The sequence below is a fragment of the Tenrec ecaudatus genome, chromosome 1 (assembly GCF_050624435.1).
Source record: "Tenrec ecaudatus isolate mTenEca1 chromosome 1, mTenEca1.hap1, whole genome shotgun sequence".
Taxonomy (NCBI): domain Eukaryota; kingdom Metazoa; phylum Chordata; class Mammalia; order Afrosoricida; family Tenrecidae; genus Tenrec; species Tenrec ecaudatus.
In genome coordinates this window covers 246,814,866-246,820,213 of record NC_134530.1, presented here as the reverse complement: position 1 = coordinate 246,820,213, position 5,348 = coordinate 246,814,866, and the positions used below count along the sequence as shown (strand labels likewise).

The 5,348-nt window shown below is 43.5% G+C and overlaps 1 pseudogene; it reads left to right on the top strand.

Annotated features, from left to right (window-relative positions):
• The first annotated feature begins 594 nt into the window (after positions 1 to 594).
• LOC142437404 (chromobox protein homolog 3 pseudogene) lies at positions 595 to 1,449 on the top strand (annotated as a pseudogene).
• Positions 1,450 to 5,348: the final 3,899 nt, after the last annotated feature.

Genomic DNA, 5,348 nt, shown 5'->3' with positions numbered 1-5,348 from the left:
CTGGACCAGGGACGAGGTCCTTTTCCAGGGCCGAGTTTCTCTTAATAACAAGTCCAAAGGACATGAGACAAAGTCTCGAAGTCCTTGCTTCTAAGGTGCCCCCGGGCTGTTCTTCCAAGACAGATGTGTCTGGGTTCTTCTGGCAGCCCATGGCACTTGGACTATTCTTCGCCAACACCATCATTCTAACGCATCATTGTTTCCTGGTCTTCTTCCTGTGATGTCCAACTTCCACACGCATATGGGCCGATTGAAAATGGCAGGGCTCGGGTCAGGTCCACCTTAGTCCTCAAAGGAACATCCTTGCTTTTCAACACTTTAAAGAAGTCTCGGGCAGCAGAGTGACCCAAAGCAATTCGTTGTTCGATTTCTTGACCGCTTCCATGAGCACTGAGTGTGGGGCGCAGCAGGGTGGAATGCTTGCAGCGCCTCAGATGGGGCTCCCGTTGAAGTCGAGCAGGCCCGAGCCCGCAGACCTGGACGCAGAGCAGCTCGGAGGCAGGGGGTAGAGCTCTTCCAGTCTGCAGTATAAAATGGTCTCCAATAAAACGACATTGCAAAAACAAAAAACGGGGGGAGGAGGGATGAAAAATAATGGGAAAGAAACAGAATGGAAAGAGTGAAGAACTCGATGAGGCTGGCCCTGCAGAATTTGTGGCAGAAAAAATACTGGAGCGCCATGTTGTGGAGGGGAGGGTGGAACATTTCCTAAAATGGAAGGGCTTTTTCAGATGCTGGTAATTCTTGGGAACCTGAAGAAAATCCAGATGGTCTGCAACTGATTGAAGCATTCCTTGATTCTCCAAAAGCTGGTAAAGACAGAGATGGCACAAAAAGAAAGTCTGACAGTGAATCTGATGACAGCTAGTCCAAGAAGCAGAGAGGCTGCTGATAAACCAAGGGGCTTGGCCGGAGGCCTTGGTCCTGCATGAGCAACCGGGGCCCAGACAGTAGCGTGCAGTTCATGTTGCTCACACGAGGGAGACCTGGTGCTGACAAAAGATGCAAACACGAAATGCCCTCGGGTTGTAGTTGTGTTTATGAAGAGACCAACTTGGCATGCTTATCCAGGAGCTGAAGCTCAGTAATTGTTGGCATTGATGTAAATATGTATGTGTGTATATATATATATGGTCTTGACTTTTTTGGTTTTGTTTTGAATAATTAGTGTGAAGAATAACTACATTCTAATAGAAATCATGTTTGATAGGCTTGTTTTGAAATGGTGTTAGGGAGTTGTTGGGGTTATTTTGTTGTTGTTGCATCAATAGCACGGGCTACTTTGAACACAGCTTTCTGTAGTTGCTTCTTTGATCAGAAAAGAACATTGGATTCCATGGTGCATTATTTCTTCTGCATTAGGATATAGCTTTCTAGATATTGGAAAATTCTGCTTAGTCATTACTGCATCAGAACTTGTTTAGTCCCTTTTTTATGCCTAAGGACCATTCTGGGGTTTTTTGTTTTGTTGTTGTTGTTCTTTGTGTTTGTGTGTGGATATGCATAAATCTTTACAGTTCTTTTATGTTATTTTAAATTCACCAAAAACAAAACTATTCAAAACAAAAGTGGCATTAAGCTACCATGGTACCTCCCTGTTGCTACAGGGATGCCATCCTCCTGAGCAGCTCAAGTAGATGGCCTCAAGTAAAATGAGGGAAACTCATTTTGTATGTCATCAGCTTCCAAAGCAAATAGATGCTCCAGTAATTAAACCACTTTTTAAATCTATCAAGAAGCCCATACCTATAGAGCCATATAAATGAACCTTTCTTTGCATAATCACCTGATTGAAAAAGTCCTACCACTACTAAAAACCTCTTCCCACCCAAATAACTAGACTAATCTTATGGTATGCCGTCAGTGTTCAGTTAAGTGGGCATTTGTTCTGTCTAGATAACCATATTCTTACAGAAGGTTGAAATCTCTGTGTTACATTGGTTAAAAGATCGCGATTCATGGAACCGGATGTTGTGAAGACCTTTTCTAGCACAAACCTCCTAAGATGAGTAAATGATGTCATTTTGAACCTGTTGGATAAATGGGTGAATAAACTTGTCATCTCGACTGTTGACCTGGATGATCTGTTTCTTATCCCGGCCCATTCTTTACATGTAGGTTCAACCTTCCCAGTATTTGGGTTACTCTAGTTCCGCTGAAGCTAGGAAAAACAATTCTGTAGTAATCAGAATGTTAATCCAATTGTATGTTGTTTACTTTATTGTAAATAGTGGCAAACCGTGGTCAATAAATAGTTTCATGTTGATAAAAAAAAGATTAAATCCTTGACATCTTCAAATTTTTCTCTATTTATCATGATGTTACCTATTGGTCCAGTTGTCAGGATGTGGGTCTTCGTCACATTGAGTTGTAATCCACATTGAAGGTTGCAATCCTTGATCTTCATCAGCAAATACTTCAAGTCCTCTTCATGTTCAGCCAGCAAGATTGTGTGTCTTGCTGAAGCAAAAATGGGTGTATAAGCAAATGTGGTGAAGAAAGCTGATGATGCCTGGCTATTAGAAGATATAACATCTGGGGTCTTAAAGGCTTGAAGTTAAACAAGCAACCATCTAGCAGGGAAGCAACAAAGCCCATATGGAAGGAGCACACCAGCCTGTGTGATCATGAGGTATCAACGGGATCAGGTATCAGGCATCAAAAGATCCAAATCAAACAATCATATTGATGTGAAGGAGGGGGGTCAGAGTGGAGAACCAAAGCCCATCTCCAGACAATTGGACATCCCCTCACAGAAGGGTCACAAGGAAGGGACCAGACAACCAGGTGCAGTATAGCACCGACAAAACACACAACAATCCTCGAGTTCTTTAATGCTCCCTGTCCCCCAACTATCATGACCCCAGTTCTATCTTACAAATCTGGCTAGACCAGAGCATGTACATAGGTACAGATAAGAGCTCTCGACACACGGAATCCAGGACTGATCATCCCATCAGGAACAGTAAGGAGAGTATTTGTTGGGGGTGGGGGGGAGAGAAAGGGGAACCGATTGCGATGGTCAATGTATAACACATACCCACATACCCAGAAAGGGACAGTCAACAGAAACATGGGTGGAGAGAGACAGCAGATGATGTAAGATATGAAAATAACAATCATTTATAATTTATCAAGGGCTTACGAGTGTGGGAGAGTAGAGGAGGGAGGGAAAAAAGGAGGAGCTGATACCAAGGGCTAAAGTAGAAAGAAAATGCTTTGAAAATGATGATGGCAACATATTCCCAAATGTGACTGACACGATTGATGTTTGGAATGTTAGAAGAGCTGTAAGAGGCCTCAATAAAATGATTTTTTTTAAAGATTGTGTCCTCTGTATTTCATCACAGGTTGTTAATAAGCCTTCCTCCAATCCTGATGCTTCATTCTTCTTCATAAATTCCAGCTTCTCCGATTAGTTGCTCAGCATATAGATTGAATAAGTATGGAGAGAGGATACCAGACTGACACGTACTTTTCCTGATTTTAAACTATGTAGTAGTCCCATGGGAACCCACAGGGGCAGTGCTCCTCTGCCCTACAGAGTCACGGTCAGTTTGCATCGACTCCATGGTAGTGAGTTTGGGTTGAGAAGGCCCTTGTTCCGTTTGCATAACTGCCTCTGGATCCATATGCAGGTTCCACATGAGCTCAATTAAGTGTTCCAGAATCCCCATTCTTCTCCTACTTTCTGCCATCAAGGCAATGAACGTGAGACCACATCTACCTTTGCGAAGCTCTCTCATGTTAACTGTATGTCGTAGTAAAGTTATTGAGAAAGTGTCTGAACTTGGACATCAAGACATTTAAGTATGTGAAGTAGCTGAAAATTAAAACAGCTCTTAAGTTCACTTTGACCCAGCGGGCTGTGGCAAAAGAAACATAACATAAATCTTAAAGTAATCTCTAACTTTGAAAAGATGAATCATTTGACTACTCTGTAACCCTGGAGAACATGGTGTACTAACCTATAAGCCAGTGGTTCTCAACCTTCCTAATGCCGTGACCCTTTAATACAGTTCCACATGCTGTGCTGACCCCCAACCATAAAATGATTTTCATTGCTACTTCATAACGGTCATTTTTCTACTGTTATGAATCGTCATGCAAAAATCTGTTATGCAGGAGGTATTTTCATTGTAACAAATTGAACATCATTAAAGCATAGTGATTAATCACAAAAGCAATATGTAATTAGATACTGTGAAATATTTATTTCTAATTACAAATAAATGAAATTTTGTCTTGAAGCATGGCGTAGCATGGGTAACAGTCTTCATGCCGGTTACTCATATGTGGGCGTCTCTTCATGTGGGCGGACCCGCCTGGAGACAGATAGAGGAGCAGTGTCTCCGTTCCTAAGAACATCGGAAAACAAAATATGTTTTCCGATGGTCTTAGGCGACCCCTGTGAAAGGGTCGTTAGACCCCCCAAAGGGGTAGCGACCCACAGGTTGAGAACCGCTCCTATAAGCCACATTGGCCTTTGTCATGTGAAGCCAAGGTGACAAAGTTACATATAAACTCCAAATTCACTGACAGTTCATCCATGGTTGCCAACCTGAGACCTTGTGCAGGAGGGTCTCCTACCAGGGTTGAGCTGTGGTTACACCTTCCACCTGAGAGCTCTCCTTCAAAGGAAGAACTTGAAGGCTGCACAGCAGGACGCTAATCCCTGAACCAACACTAATTGTTCAAACTGATTCCCCAGGGACATGAATGCTGTGGGTGCTTGAGTGCTCTGGCCAGGCGTGTTGTTATTAGGTGCGGTTGAGTGGGTTCTGGCGCATAACAATACCGCATACAAGAGAACCCTTTGTTACAACACTGCTCTCCATCCTCACAATCCTCTGAGTCTATTGTTACAGGCACTGTGTCTCACTGGGGGGTCTTCCTCTTTTTTGATGACCTCTTCTCAGTTCCAGAAACAACTTACACTATGAAATAAGGCCCAACTCCTGCTGCTAACGACTCCCTGTTGCCCAGCACCCCTTCCAGGTGTTAGGTCTTCTCATTCTCACTGTGCCAGCGTTGGGATTTTCCCATTTGTCTTCCCGAAGACATTCCTGGGTGGTCAAATGGCTTGGCCCCCGACGGTTTGAACCCACCCAGCAGCATGGCACAAGAAAGGCCTGGCGATCTACTGTCCTAGAGATTACACAGCCAAGAAACGCCTGTGGAGCAGTCTACTCCAACACATGGGATCACCATACATCCAAACGAACGTGACTGCAACAAGTTGGGTTTTTTTAAGGGCTGTGGCAGATACATAATCTCCTGTCAACTTGAAATGAAGGGGTGGAGTCTAGCCTGTCAATCAGGTCATAGCCAATCATAACTGTGTGGGC